We start from the raw sequence: 17,051 nt of genomic DNA, 5'->3' as shown, positions 1-17,051 counted from the left end.
GCCCAATAGGGGCCCTGCTGTCAGGAGAGACCCGCTCCTGTCGTCTGTGAAAAGTCTCCTCCTGAAACAACTCCCTGCCATTTCTTCTTTCACCTGCCAGCGAATGTGCTGACGGTTTCGCAAGCGACCCTGAAGCTTGAGAAGTGCACTCCCCTACTCTTCGGAGTTAGGTTCTCCTCATTGGATTATATCCTTGATTAGTCTTTCTCTATCTCTATCTCTTGGAGCTCAGACTACGGTCTTTTCTCTATTATTATTTGCGTTTCAGCTTCTCTTGGAGGTAAGTGTGCATTAGGAGTCTCGCTTGGAGCCGACTTCGGTCCCTCCTCAGAGATCTACTGCACGATTTTACTTTCTGTACCATTTTTATTCCTTTTACAGATTCGAGTGGTGATAGGAGAGGGTAGACTTGGGATCTCGACCTCTGTCGGCAGATTTTAACCCACTCGACATGCAGAAAACAGCTCTCGACACCGAGCTCGTCGATCCCTCGACCTTGTCGACATCAACCAACCCCACCGATCCCTCGCCCCTGCTGCTCGACATTGATCAACCCCACCGATCCCTCGCCCCTGCTGCTCGACATTGATCAACCCCACCGATCCCTCGCCCCTGCTGCTCGACATTGATCAACCCCACCGATCCCTCGCCCCTGCTGCTCGACATTGATCAACCCCACCGATCCCTCGCCCCTGCTGTTGACATCAACCTACCTCATAGATTCCTCGACCATCAACCTCTCGACGAGCTCACGTCAACCTGCTCTCGACCTCTGGTCGCCCGTGTCGACCTCTCGGACCTCGACGTTGACAACCTCGACTTCATCATCGACGGGGACAGTCTCAGAGCGGAGGAGTTTGGTGAAGTGCTTCTACCACGAGAGCTGTTGATATACTTGGAGGGTCTGGACGTGGACGATCTAGAGACGGACCTTCTCACAGACATGAAGCCGAAAGGGGCTTTCCATCGCTGTTCTGGATGCCAGGCCAAGCTGCACTCGGACGAGGGACACGATCTGTGTGTGCGTTGCCTAGCAGAGGAAGCACACCAGGAATGCGCAGACGGGAGGAGGCGGCTGTCTGCATTGTGCAGCGACAGCGCAGACTTGAGCAAAGTTCAACTTTATGCTAATTAACAGCGAGCGAGCAGTGACGGAGTTCGTCGACAACCAATGGGAGGCAGATGTGCTCTCCACACGGAAGTACCTTCTCTGTTTTACTCGCTAGTTTAAAAATAAGACACGCCCCTGGCGAGCGGGCAGTGTGACACAGTGCAGGTCAGCGACAGCGCGCCGGCAACTGAGCGACTTGCGAGTTGGGCAAGCGGGCAGTGTGAACGTAGGGTAGAGATTTCTCTATAGGACTATCAACTACGTCAACAAACCGGGCAGGACAGGCACCTTAATCCGCCCAAGCGTTATGAGGTAACTAGAGAAGTTTACTAGTCGTCTGCTTGTAGTTCATTGCCATGATTCATCCCCACCCAGTCACACATCAGCTGACAAATAGCTCCAGTGCGCAGTCGCGCTTCGTTAAACAGTGGCCGTCCATCATGAGTAAACTAGCTTTAACATTAATTCCATCCATCCAATGACGGACTGATATTATGATATGCTTTTCTTTCATATCAGTTTGTGTAGGATTGAAATGCATGTTAAAATGATGAGGTACTACTATATATTTTTATTTTCATTGCAAGATTATCCTAGCCGAGGCCGGTAACATTTGCAAATAAATATCAATTTACCCTGTGTTCACTTTCTTTACTGACATACGAAAATGAAAAGACTATATAAATTAAAGCTCAGCTTTGGGAAGGGAAGCAACAGGGAACAACGAGATGAGACAGAAAAAGAAGATGATGGAGATGAGAGGAAGAGCAGGTACTACCCACTGTGTCCAAAATATGATTAGCATTATGTTACTGTGCTGTTTAACACAAACAAAAACTGACCTGATCTCATTCAAACAATGTCGGCTAATTACCACAGAGAAATGTGTTCTTTGGTAATTACAGTGAAGCCTATAGATTCAAATTATTGGGAGTCACAAAGAAAGGGACAGGCAGCGTGCTACTGCACACTGACATGGTTCTAAAGCTATTATTATCCAACGTCTTAAAATGCACATATGTCAATCGTGGAACTCAATATTCTTCGCCTCCCAACCCCGCTAGCAAACTTAGTTTTTGGACCTCGGTATTTTTTAAACCCTGCATACAGCCATGACGGGAAGTCATCACCACGGACGCCTCCGGAACAGGCTGGGGCTCCGTCTGGAATGGGAGGGGAGTCCAAGGAGTGTGGAGTGGCCTCTGGTCAGCCGCACACATCAACGTACAGGAGCTACAAGTGGTGCGGCTGGCGCTGCGCCACTTTCGCCACAGTCTGACAGACAAACACGTCCTGGTCCGGACGGACAACGCATCAGTGGTGGCCTACATCAACCACCAGGGGGGTTTACACTCCCCCAGACTACATCGTGAAGCATGCAGACTTCTCCTGTGGGCGAAAGACAATCTCCGATCCATTCGGGCAATACACCTGCCGGGCGTGTACAATACAGAGGCGGACATTCTCTCCAGGGGAGGTCCGGACAGCTCGGAGTGGAGACTGAATCCTCAGGTGGTGGAACAGATCTGGCAGAGGCTGGGACGAGCTCGGGTCAACCTTTTTGCTACACAGGCAATGACTCACTGTCCTCTGTGGTTTTCCCTGGAGACTGGAGGCAGCCCCCTGGGTGTGGACACCTTTGCTCACCCATGGCTGCAGGAATTGCGGTATGCCTTCCCCCCACTGCCACTTCTTCCACTGACACTGGAGAGGATTCGCCAGGACGGAGCTCGAGTTCTCCTGATCACCCCCCGGTGGCCGAGACAATTGTGGTTCGCAACGCTGGCACAGATGATCAGCACGGACCCGTGGCAGCTCCCGCTTCGACGGGACTGACTCGAGCAGAGGGACTATTGTGGCACCCCAACCCAGAACAGCTGCAGTTGTGGGTCTGGGCCCTGAAAGGCACCATCTGATGTCCCTAGGGCTGCCTGTGAATGTCGTGGAAACGCTGCAATCGGCCAGGGCCCCCTCCACCAGGGCCCAATATGCTTACAAGTGGTCAGTTTTTCAGAACTGGTGTCTAGAGAGACGTGTGGATCCCGTGTCATGCCCCATATCGACAATCCTGTGCTTCCTGCAACAGCTGCTTGAAGACGGGAAATCTGCATCTACACTGAAAGTTTATCTGGCTGCCATATCGGCATGTCACAATAAAATTGACAATGTCTCCCCAGGAATGCATGTCCTGGCGATCCAGTTTCTGAAAGGTGCGAGACGCTTGAGACCACCAATAAAGGTCACAATTCCAGCCTGGGACTTGGAATTAGTGCTGAAAGGACTGAGCGGTGCTCCCTTTGAGCCCATCTCCACAACGGAGCTCGGCTTCCTCTCGCTCAAGGTAGCTTTTCTTGTAGCAATAACGTCAGCAATCACGCCTTGTCTGTGGATAAAACCTGTCTGATCTTCTCGGGAAGCAACGACAGAGTCACTCTCAGGATGAACCCGGCCTTCCTGCCCAAGGTCGTGTCGGCGTTTCATATAAATCAACCTATTGACCTGGAGTCTTTCCATCCCCCTCCACACGAATCGGATGAGGACCGCAGACTACACACACTCTGCCCTGTCTGGGCTTTGAGGTGCTATATGCGGAGGACTGCGCAGAGCCACAAATCCGACCAGCTGTTTGTCTGCTACGGTTCCACCACTAGAGGGAGGGCAGTTTCAACATAGCGACTTGCGCACTGGGTGGCGGATGCCTGAACACATCTCAGCGCACTCAACGAGGGGATAAGCCACGTTGTGGGCTCTCTTTCAATGTGCCACACTTGAAGATCTGTGCAATGCTGCGACCTGGACCGGGGCAACAGACCTTCACAAGGTTCTACCGCCCAGGCTTGGGCACCCAGGTACTTCAAACTTCTAGCCCTCAGGCACCATGAGGCTCTGCTATCCTTGTCATTGTGGGTTTAGGCTTAGTCAGGTGTCCGGACTCGCGACAGCTCTGGTATAGTCATCCCATTAGGCAATGGCTGTCTTTCGATTTGAAAGGGAACGATAGGTTATTATCATAACCCCGGTTCCCTGAAAAAGAAAGACAGCCATTACTCTTCAGGGGTCGCTCGGTCAGACGACCTTCCTGATGAAGAAATGGCAGGGAGCTGCGTCAGGAGGAGACTTTTCACAGACGCCGGGGGCGGGTCTCTCCTGACAGCAGGGCCCCTATTGGGCAGCTTTGGTACATGTTTTCAATGATTGGCAGGTCAGAAGGCTCTTCCCATTAGGTAATGGCTGTCTTTCTTTTTCAGGGAACCGGGGTTATGATAATAACCTATTGTTCTCTGCCTCTTCCCTCCTGCTCTCTGGTCTTTGAGATTTGCGGCAACGTTTCTACTGTCTGTACTGCCGCTTGCTGTCTGCAACAGTGCATTTCTCCACCTATTGGGGGGGCTCCCACCCCCCAGGCTTTTATAGCCGATTCCCTGGGTTAGGGGGGACAGGAGAAAGCAATTGATTTGATAACAGGGGAATCCATGTGGGAATGCCCACCGGTGGGCTGTGCCTAGCACTTTACCAATAAACCCATCACCCCAAATAATAATATAATTAAACAATATACACACTATCAAACTACCAAACCACAACCAATAGGAACAAATAATAAAGCAACACAATAAATAAGTGAATTAAATGCAACAGCAGCAAAGGTAAACAAAATAATTAATATAAATCAATCAGTGATAAATCAACCCAATTAGTGATTTATGCCGTCAAGCACCACTCGTCATCCATGCATCCATGATATTATTTGGGATTGCTTTAGGTGTCATGGTATGAATTTTACCAGTAATGCCATGAATCATATCAAGTCCCAGAAAGCTACTCAATTGTGTATTCAAGGATATGACAAAATTAGAAGCAGGACTTGTGAACATTTATCTGAAGTGACTTTAGTTTAAGCAATTAAAGAGCTGTTAATTTGTCTGGAGGAAGTGAAAGTGTACCACAGAACCACCTTTAATTATTACTGAAAGATTAATTAGTTTCAATGAGGAGTAATGGAAGTATTATACCCAGAGACAACTAATGTAAAGCAAAGTCGGAATGTTTATTGCCCTTAAAGAACACAATCTAAAGGTCCCTATCAGTTGAGACCCACACCAAAGCAGTAACACATAACTCCCTTTGTTGTCACTTCATCAAGCAAAAAGAAGAAGGGTTTGTTTCAAAATGCATATTTCAAGTTACATCGGCTCTAACCTTTATAGCGCCCTAGGCGAGATTCAGGATTGGCTCTCCAAAATGCCAAGAACTATATAAAAGTGTGGTGAGAATTAATATAGTGAGAGTTGGTGTTACTGGGGGTCCACCACCTGTGATTACATGTTGTTTAAGATAATCTCTGATAATTATTCAGTAATAATATTAAAAACACTTCCGTACTTCAATATATCTGTGTGTTCCGGTGGTTATTTCTAACATATTGCATTTCCTAAGGTTATGATGCAAAAGCCTACAAAGCATTTAATATAGCAACAAAGTAATTTTTTTATCTTCCTAAATCTAACAATGTATGTCTTGTTCTTCTGAAGGCACGATCAAATCTTCCTTTTGAAAGTGGTGACTGCAGACCCTAGTATGAGAGGTTATGCTGAACCCCTCACACCAAAGATTTCATGTTCACTTTTTGCGACTCTCTTCTACGGTAGGGAAACTATGAAAGCTCAGGCTCAGTTGAACTAGAGGAAGCCTCACACAATGGGACACAGCAGTGTTCAGCCACACTACTGTCCTCACATCGTAGATAATTTAAATTTCTGGAACTCATGATGACTCAGTATGCGGGTAATTTGAAAGATCAATAATGTAAATATGTTATCTATTTAAATTTAACTTTTGTCTTCAACCTAAACCTTACACTGTTAATAAACAATTTCACTAGCAACAATGCCGGCATTCAATGGAGTTTGTAACTGTCTGCAACCTTTCCTTTGGTGTTTGCACATATTCTGTAATCCCCCCATACCCCTGTTCACATCTGTGCATCAAAATATCTACTGGCAATATGATGTCCCTCCCAAACTTTGACTCATAGTGTGTATGTTGTGTGCTAGATTGAATGCTACTCCAATACTCCAATTAGATGGTTGGCATTACCAACCATAGATAGCATGGTGGCTAATGTTCAATTTAGCCATTTCATCCAACCCATCTGATTGGGAGTGCTATGGTGTAGTGCGTGTCTTATGCATGTCAAGGAAACTACACATTTTCTGAAAAAGATTGGACTTAAAATGACTGCCTTGATCAGTATGTATTAAGAGTGAGGTGAGCCAAACCTACACACTGTTGATCAAAGGCCTTAGCAACAGTACTTGCTTATTGGAAGGGATAGGGAATGCCTAATGTCTACAATAACAAATATATACTGATTTCCATCGATTGAGGTAGGTAAAGGCCTGACTAAGTCCACTTGACTTGGCTACCCTCTCCAAAGCATTCAAAACGGAAAACAGGAGACACTTCTTCACACAGAGAGTTGTCACAATCTGGAACAAACTCCCCAGTGATGTGGTTGAAGCTGAAAATGTGGGGATTTAAAAATAGACTGGATAGGATCCTTGGATCACTTAGTTATTAATGGACAAATGAGCACGATGGGTCAAATGGCCTCCTCTCATTTGTAAACTTTCTTATGTTCTTATGTTCTTATGTTCTCTAAAGGCCAAGATGTCAATTAAGTCTGTAAGGGTGCCCAAGATGTAGGACCAAAGACCTTGTTAGACGCACAATCTTTACATCTCCTACACCATTCCTTAACATCTTGTGTCTATCCAGGCCAATAAAACCTTTATCCACCTTATCAAGCAATTTTTATATCCCTAAATGGCCACCAGTTCCCGTTATGCAGACTACTCAGAACCTCAGGTACAAGTGACAGTGGTAGCACACTTCTCTTGACCAACTGGCATCCCCTTCTTTCTATATATACCAGTACCTCCCTTTCTATATCCAACTGATGCCAAATATGACAATATCTTTTCATTGTTGGATGTACTTGCATTTCAACAGGGTTACTATTCTGACCTTGTTCCTTCCAATTTATTAGTCATTGCAAACCACAATCACCCCTTAGCTTCTCCTTCAAACTCCAATCTAACCTGCTTGAACCCTGTTCTTCACCTGATAACATTGCTATGGTTGGGTCTGATGATCACCGTGATAGGGAATCAGCCTTCATATGTTGTTTTCCCAGTCTATGTTCATTAACATTGAAATGAAGACAACTGTTCCAACCATCTGGCAACCTGACCTTCAGGGTCCTTAAAACTATGCAGCCATCGTAATGAGCTGCCGTCAGTCTGCTAAAAAATAAATAATAAATAAATAAATAATAAAATCCCAACAAGAAATGTCAGAACTAACAGGAGAACATAACCACAGCTAAACACTCCTTACGAGTGGCCCCAATCCCACGATCACTAGCATCAGTGTCAATTTATGGCTGGGTCAGGTCAGGCCAGCAGTCCACTAGGCTTGGACATTCGGTGGACCTGTGGGAGGTGGTCTTCTCTCCATCACATCCATGCTTACATCAAATTGTGCTACCTATGTTCCTTTGTGCAATTTCAGGGAGTCCGAAGTCATATTTAAGACTTGAATGGGAATCTGGCCCTTGTGGGGTACACTTATAATCCTTCCAACAAGATGACATGCTTGTCTAGGAATGTATCTGAAGGTTCAAACATCCCTATTACAGCATTTTCAACACCTAATACTTTGCCTTAAACTATTTCAGACCTTTGAGGCAAATTCACATCATCTTCAACAATTACCTGGCAAATCTCAAACTTACTCAAAATACAAACCAGTGGAATCGTTTTCCCCAATAGGTTGTATTGTCTTTTTGCCTTATCAATTAATGCGTGGTATTTAGTAAGGAAGTCTGCACCTAGAATAGCATGCTGAGAGGGGGAGACTACTTTCAAAAAGTCACAGCAAAGGGTTAAATTATCAGTCTCACAATGTGTACTGCATATTCCCAAAATTAGCAGCCCTTACACTCCCCCTGTAAGCTTTTGATTTACTTTGTGATGCTATGGTTATCCACCCAGACCAACTTAAAATAGAGACTTGTGCACCTGTGTCTACCAAAAATGTATAGTCCTGACCCCTTGTCTTGCCCTTCAAATACAAACCTGACTCAGATTTTTGCAATACCTCATGTACCCTGGGCTTCTGGGTCCCACAGGCAGATGTCTGACCCACTGTCATTTACCTGTAAGTATGGACAATTTTGGCGCAAATGTCTATTACAGCCACACTCTGAAATTCGGAATGATAGACAGCCTCCCTTACTAGTTTGGGAAAACTCCTGTTTAGGTCCCCTTTCTTGATTCTTTTTATCATATGTAGAAACCTTAAGCTCGTAAATGTATCTCTGTAACTTTGCCACCTCTCCTCGTAAATCATGCTCAATTGTTGAGTTTGCAGAAGGTGCTCCTGAGAACATTCGCACAGCAGCCATAGCCTCCCTCTTCTCTAGCCCTCTAATTTGTTCCAGCTCAGAGGCCAATTCAATTGCATCTTCTACAAGTTTAGCACTGTGCAATTGCATTCTAATTTCTCCATTTCCAAACTTCAATATATATTGATCTTGTGTTGTCTGGCGTTCAAGCCCTATCCACTAACCTTCGAATGGCATTCCCAGAATCTCTAGCACTTTTCTCTACCTTGCGTTCCATACAATGGAGTTGCACACAATTCCAATCCACCTAACTAGAAGGTCATAGATGTCTATCCATGGCCTCTTTTAACAAAGTGTAATTACTACAAGCATCAGGGGCTCAACCCCAATATACCTTCTGCGCTTTACCAACTAACAACAACATCATCATCTTAAGTTTCTGCCCCTCATTCCAGTTATTGATTTAACTTGCCAATTTAAATTGTTCAGCCCAGTCAGCCCATTTACCATTACCTGTAAAACTTTCATGCATTTATAATGGACGACCCATACTAGTTATTCCCTGTAAGTTAGGGCTCTCCTCTATTGAGCTTCCAGTTGCCTCCATTATAATTATTTCATTACATCCCACTGCAATGTCATGAAACAATGGAAGTCCAAGAACAGCAAACGTTTTTTTTTTTTTCAAATATCAAACTAAATCATTAAAACTCAGGCTATTACATAATATAAACTAGAAGTCACTTCCTAATTAAAATAATCAATTATCACACACATGTAATCAAATACAAAGCTAATCTTCATATCAACTCTGCCTGAATATACAGAAAGGATATATGTAGTTCCCTATAACCAAGTTCAAAACACTGCACACAATAAGGATATACATAGTTCCCAAATGGTTCAAACTCACTCCAATACAAACTTGTCGATTTCCCAGGAAGTATTTAAAACAAAGAGCTGGTTGATCTTAATTACACGTGTAAGTAAGCAATATCATGTGAATAGATAACAAGTACATTTAAAACCAATCAGGGAGAGAGGGCCATTGATGATATAAAGTAAAGGCAGGGAAGAACAGAGGGACACTTATCCAAGCCGCTCTGTGAAGAAGCCGGATTGTCAAGCTCAGTTTGTTGTTGTGTTCTTTCCAGTCTGTGGGGAAACAGCAGCTGTGACGCAATCCATTGGGTTCGGCTCTGAACATCTCTCAGTCTCAAAGTCAATCAATTAGTAACTCCCACTGGGCATAGTGCAATCATAGTCTCACCCGCTGTGTCCCAGGTAAGGTAGTCTCTCTGTTTTAGACCCCCAGCCACTACTGCAGTAGCTCCAGCTCTGTCTCTGTCGTCTCTCAGGGAGTCACTCCTTTTATATTTTGAAACTGTCAATTCTCAGGAGGGGATCCTTAATTCATAATTAGGCATGGTACCCCTTCTAATTAAATGACAGTACAGTACATTAAAACAGTAAAGTACATTCAATTAAAAATATATTTCATGTGTTAGTACATAGTGATAGTACAAATGTTCATTTTCATAATTTTAATAATTCATTTAGGCTATATGTGTGGGTTAAGTTTATAAGATATTTAATTATTTTATAAATTGTTAACATGGACATTTCACTTTTTTACAAGAAACATTTGTAGCATAACAAAAAGTGACTGTCATTCATCATCCTCAATATAAACAATGTTCTCAGTATTAGGTCTACATTCTACTGTCTCTGAATTTGAATGACTATTCTTGCCTTTCCTTTTATTTATTTTTATTTTTTTACCTATTGCTAAAGTTAATGGCCCACAAGTTCAATTTGATAATAACATATTCATATAATTTTGGGCATTAATGTTTTGTTTTATTTTTCTATATTTTAAATATATTACTAAAAATGATTAGCATTAATAGTAATGTGTTTTTTGTTTGTTTGCTTGTTTTCCCCTCCAGAGATTTGGACAATTTTGGACAATTTGAAAAAAACACGAACTAAAGCCACAGCAATTCCATCAAGTGGTTCTGAAAGCCCCACACCAAATTGTTCTGATTCGGACAAAGAAGGACCAAAAGAGGTATGCTATTGGTCTATAAAAATACAAAGAAAAGGTAAAAACAAAAAAATGTATTTCATATTTATAGATAAGAATGGGATTGTCACAGATTCTGTGTTTTTTAAAGGATGTTGTTGCCGTCTGTAAATTAATAAAGAACTTTATTACCAAATTGAGATTGAGACATTACTGTCGTTTTTACAACAAATGTATGTAACAAAATCACAGCTTTACTGTTAGTTTGAGTATTCTACTTAACATAATATGAGGAATATATTTGTGATTGATTTGTTTTTATTGTATATTAAATATATAATATGTATATTTAACTTATAAATAATGTTAACAAATGCATTTCCAGAAATAATGGTATATATGGAGAGCAATATATGCTTCATATACAAACACATAATGTGGGTATATTGCACATACTACAAAAGGGGGTCAATTTTGTGCCACAATCAAATATATTTTATATATATATATATATATATATATATATATATATATATATATTGAACATATATCAATATACATATAAAATACAAATATGAAAAATAACAGGCAAATGTAATATATATATATATATATATATATATATATATATATATATATATATATATATATATATATATACACTCACCTAAAGGATTATTAGGAACACCTGTTCAATTTCTCATTAATGCAATTATCTAATCAACCAATCACATGGCAGTTGCTTCAATGCATTTAGGGGTGTGGTCCTGGTCAAGACAATCTCCTGAACTCCAAACTGAATGTCTGAATGGGAAAGAAAGGTGATTTAAGCAATTTTGAGCGTGGCATGGTTGTTGGTGCCACGAGTTGGTGCCAGGAATTTCACAATCTGCTCAGTTACTGGGATTTTCACGCACAACCATTTCTAGGGTTTACAAAGAATGGTGTGAAAAGGGAAAAACATCCAGTATGCGGCAGTCCTGTGGGCGAAAATGCCTTGTTGATGCTAGAGGTCAGAGGAGAATGGGCCGACTGATTCAAGCTGATAGAAGAGCAACTTTGACTGAAATAACCACTCGTTACAACCGAGGTATGCAGCAAAGCATTTGTGAAGCCACAACACGTACAACCTTGAGGCGGATGGGCTACAACAGCAGAAGACCCCACCGGGTACCACTCATCTCCACTACAAATAGGAAAAAGAGGCTACAATTTGCACAAGCTCACCAAAATTGGACAGTTGAAGACTGGAAAAATGTTGCCTGGTCTGATGAGTCTCGATTTCTGTTGAGACATTCAGATGGTAGAGTCAGAATTTGGCGTAAACAGAATGAGAACATGGATCCATCATGCCTTGTTACCACTGTGTAGGCTGCTGGTGGTGGTGTAATGGTGTGGGGGATGTTTTCTTGGCACACTTTAGGCCCCTTAGTGCCAACTGGGCATCGTTTAAATGCCACGGCCTACCTGAGCATTGTTTCTGACCATGTCCATCCCTTTATGACCACCATGTACCCATCCTCTGATGGCTACTTCCAGCAGGATAATGCACCATGTCACAAAGGTGGAATCATTTCAAATTGGTTTCTTGAACATGACAATGAGTTCACTGTACTAAACTGGCCCCCACAGTCACCAGATCTCAACCCAATAGAGCATCTTTGGGATGTGGTGGAACGGGAGCTTCGTGCCCTGGATGTGCATCCCACAAATCTCCATCAACTGCAAGATGCTATCCTATCAATATGGCCCAACATTTCTAAAGAATGCTTTCAGCACCTTGTTGAATCAATGCCACGTAGAATTAAGGCAGTTCTGAAGGCGAAAGGGGGTCAAACACAGTATTAGTATGGTGTTCCTAATAATCCTTTAGGTGAGTGTATATATATATATATATATATATATATATATATATACAGTGGGGGAAAAAAGTATTTGATCCCCTGCTGATTTTGTACGTTTGCCCACTGACAAAGAAATGATTAGTCTATAATTTTAATGGTAGGTGTATTTTAACAGTGAGAGACAGAATAACAACAAAAAAATCCAGAAAAATGCATTTCAAAAAAGTTATACATTGATTTGCATGTTAATGAGGGAAATAAGTATTTGACCCCTTTGACTTAGTACTTGGTGGCAAAACCCTTGTTGGAAATCACAGAGGTCAGACGTTTCTTGTAGTTGGCCACCAGGTTTGCACACATCTCAGGAGGGATTTTGTCCCTCTCCTCTTTGAAGATCCTCTCCAAGTCATTAAGGTTTCGAGGCTGACGTTTGGCAACTCGAACCTTCAGCTCCCTCCACAGATTTTCTATGGGATTAAGGTCTGGAGACTGGCTAGGCCACTCCAGGACCTTAATGTGCTTCTTCTTGAGCCACTCCTTGTTGCCTTGGCTGTGTGTTTTGGGTCATTGTCATGCTGGAATACCCATCCACGACCCATTTTCAATGCCCTGGCTGAGGGAAGGAGGTTCTCACCCAAGATTTGACGGTACATGGCCCCGTTCATCGTCCCTTTGATGCGGTGCAGTTGTCCTGTCCCCTTAGCAGAAAAACACCCCCAAAGCATAATGTTTCCACCTCCATGTTTGACGGTGGGGATGGTGTTCTTGGGGTCATTCCTCCTCCTCCAAACATGGCGAGTTGAGTTGATGCCAAAGAGCTCGATTTTGGTCTCATCTGACCACAACACTTTCACCTAGTTCTCCTCTGAATCATTCAGATGTTGGCAAACAGGGGCCCCTTGCTGGCGCTGCAGGATTTCAGTCCTTCATGGCGTAGTGTTACCAATTGTTTTCTTGGTGACTATGATCCCAGCTGCCTTGATATCATTAACAAGATCCTCCTGTGTAGTTCTGGGCTGATTCCTCACCATTCTCATGATCATTGAAACTCCACGAGGTGAGATCTTGCATGGAGCCCCAGACCGAGGGAGACTGACAGTTATTTTGTGTTTCTTCCATTTGCGAATAATCGCACCAACTGTTGTCACCTTCTCAGCAAGCTGCTTGGCGATGGTCTTGTAGCCCATTCCAGCCTTGTGTAGGTCTATAATCTTGTCCCTGACATCCTTGGACAGCTCTTTGGTCTTGGCCATGGTGGAGAGTTTGGAATCTGATTGATTGATTGCTTCTGTGGACAGGTGTCTTTTATACAGGTAACGAGCTGAGATTAGGAGCACTCCCTTTAAGAGAGTGCTCCTAATCTCAGCTCGTTACCTGTATAAAAGTCACCTGGGAGCCAGAAATCTTGCTGATTGATAGGGGATCAAATACTTGTTTCCCTCATTAACATGCAAATCAATGTATAACTTTTTTGAAATGCATTTTTCTGGATTTTTTTGTTGTTATTCTGTCTCTCACTGTTAAAATACACCTACCATTAAAATTATAGACTGATCATTTCTTTGTCAGTGGGCAAACGTACAAAATCAGCAGGGGATCAAATACTTTTTTCCCTCACTGTATATATATATATATATATATATATATATAATGTTTATTAGGCCTATATGTGAAATACATGTTCTTTCCATATGGGCTAGGTGTTGCATCAGCATCCAATGCGTCCAGGAAAGTTTATATTGTGCTACAAAATTAAATAAACACAGTATAAAAAATTGTATTGCTTGAAACTACAGTTCACTTCACTGTAACAGTGTGGATATTCTTCTATATTTATCGAAAAGCAAATTGGTGCTACCTGGTATCAATATTAAGACCTCACAGCAGACAACGTCACTGACAATTACTAAAAACAGAGAACTGTGCTCAATAGAAAATTAGAAACCTTGGTCAAACCAAGCTGTAACCTTGTCGACATTTGAATCACTTGCATGAACACGCCGTACACATTATCCATGCACCATGGAGACATGGTATGTTCATTTTGATAAGGTAAGGGGCGGTTAAATAAAATACAAACTTGCCTGCAACTTTAAAAGTGTAATTCAGCCCGGTTCTCCCATCCTATACCACCACCCAGTGTCCGCACTCACCATTGTGAAACCCAAGAGAAGAGCTGACGTCCTGCTCGAAGCCTTCAGCTTGCTACTGTATTCTATATTGTACTGTAGTACCTTGCACTGTACTATAGTACTTCATATAGAAGACAACAAATATGATAGTACACTGTTTTAAGCCATAATATACCTTTATACAGTAGTATACTGTGGTAACTTGTAAGGTACTATATTATTTAATATAGTACTATAAGAAATACTGTAGTACCTTGTGATGTACTATAGTACCTACTACACAACAAATACAATAGTATACTGATTTATTCTATATTATACTGTAGTACTTTGTAACATTCTATTTACTACAGTACTACAACAACAAATACGGTGATATATTGTGTACTATATTATACTGTAGTACCTTGCAATGCACTATAGTACTTACTATAGTAGTACAACACATACTATAGTACACATATACAACTCATATAGTACTCACAAATACTGTCACATGCAGACAAAGTTTCAGGAACGTTAGCATTCTAGTTATTATTATTATTATTATTATTATTATTATTATTATTATTATTATTATGTGACTATGATGTAAATGAAGGAGAAGCAAACTATTCTAGCAAGTTCAGGAGCTTCAATACACACACCTAAAACATAATATTTTCTCCCCTAAAGCAAATTAAAACTTAAAAATAATAAATAAATATAATCATACACAAATGATTAAATGATTCCCTACTTTTCCAGCGTTTTGCAATACTGGTGTAATATTTTTGCTCTGTATATAATCGTTTGAAGTGTAATTTGGTCATCGAGTAAAAGGAGAAGGATAAACAATGGGATAGCATGAATTGAAGATGCTTCACAAAAGGACATGTAAATGCCTACAATGAAGAACAGCTAATGCAGTGATGCAATCGATTGTATTTCCTTGACTCTATTCCCTGATTTATATTTTCTTTAAACACGCTATTCTTAAAGATTGACCCTGTAAAGTCATTGCACCAAAAACAGCACAGGCCCTAAAAAACATATAATGCAGCATTGAGAAGGAAGTCACAAATCATTTCAACAGGGGTCAGTGGTGTCACAAATACCAGAGTTTTACATCGAAGAATGCATGTTAGGAATCAAGTACTAAACTGCAAGCAGACCATTCTCCATGCATGGTTTGCACTCTCTATTTCTTCCCTTTTTTGGCAGTCTTGACTTTGAAAGAAAGCCTTGTGGGGCATTACAAATAACAGGAACTCAGTGATCCAAGAGCTTTCTACATTTTATTTTTCATAAGATGAAACAATAGCTAACAATAGCCACACAGGAAAGAATATTCTCAATGCAAAATGGCAAAATTATTGAATCATTTGGCTTCCCTGATTACTAAATAATAACAAAATTTCACCAACAGTAGTAGTAGTAATAATAATAATAATAATAATAATAATAATAATAATAATAATAATAATAATAATAATCTGAAGATACATTGCCTGAATGTGACAGTAACATTTGCATAACATATGATTACCTGTGTATGACTTTGTGTGGCAGTATGCAGGTTACTGTCAGTGGTACGGTGAGCCAGGAGGTTAATAATGATTGTATAAAAGCAGGCATGTTGGTGTCCATGGTATATGAGCAGAAGTAGAAGTATGTATGTGAGATGCAGTGCTAATACAGCAGTAGGTATTAAGGGAACTGCACTATATTATGTATACTACACTGTATGTAACAACAACAACAATAATAATAATAATAATAATAATAATCATAATAATAATAATAATAATAATAATTGATCATATTCAGTACTAGATATCAAGTAGAATCAGTGTATGAAGTGCATGTGAAGTGCAAAACCTCTGGGTCATTGATTATGTCTGAAAGTAATAATACTAATACTACTTCTAATTATATATATATATATATATATATATATACACACACTCACCTAAAGGATTATTAGGAACACCATACTAATACTGTGTTTGACCCCCTTTCGCCTTCAGAACTGCCTTAATTCTACGTGGCATTGATTCAACAAGGTGCTGAAAGCATTCTTTAGAAATGTTGGCCCATATTGATAGGATAGCATCTTGCAGTTGATGGAGATTTGTGGGATGACAGGACAACTGCACCGCATCAAAGGGACGATGGACGGGGCCATGTACCGTCAAATCTTGGGTGAGAACCTCCTTCCCTCAGCCAGGGCATTGAAAATGGGTCGTGGATGGGTATTCCAGCATGACAATGACCCAAAACACACAGCCAAGGCAACAAAGGAGTGGCTCAAGAAGCACATTGAGGTCCTGGAGTGGCCTAGCCAGTCTCCAGACCTTAATCCCATAGAAAATCTGTGGAGGGAGCTGAAGGTTCGAGTTGCCAAACGTCAGCCTCGAAACCTTAATGACTTGGAGAGGATCTTCAAAGAGGAGAGGGACAAAATCCCTCCTGAGATGTGTGCAAACCTGGTGGCCAACTACAAGAAACGTCTGACCTCTGTGATTTCCAACAAGGGTTTTGCCACCAA

At 41.6% G+C, this 17,051-nt stretch overlaps 1 long non-coding RNA gene across 1 annotated transcript; it reads left to right on the top strand.

The window, feature by feature from the left end:
* The first annotated feature begins 386 nt into the window (after positions 1 to 386).
* LOC136712992 (uncharacterized) lies at positions 387 to 10,745 on the top strand. Its single transcript, XR_010804901.1, has 2 exons — positions 387 to 3,960; positions 10,469 to 10,745. It is a non-coding gene; the product is annotated as an uncharacterized LOC136712992 (long non-coding RNA).
* The last annotated feature ends 6,306 nt before the right edge of the window (positions 10,746 to 17,051 follow it).

The sequence above is a fragment of the Amia ocellicauda genome, chromosome 17, assembly GCF_036373705.1.
Source record: "Amia ocellicauda isolate fAmiCal2 chromosome 17, fAmiCal2.hap1, whole genome shotgun sequence".
NCBI lineage: Eukaryota > Metazoa > Chordata > Actinopteri > Amiiformes > Amiidae > Amia > Amia ocellicauda.
Note: the sequence above shows the minus strand (reverse complement) of the source record. Positions and strands in the feature narration are given on the sequence as shown.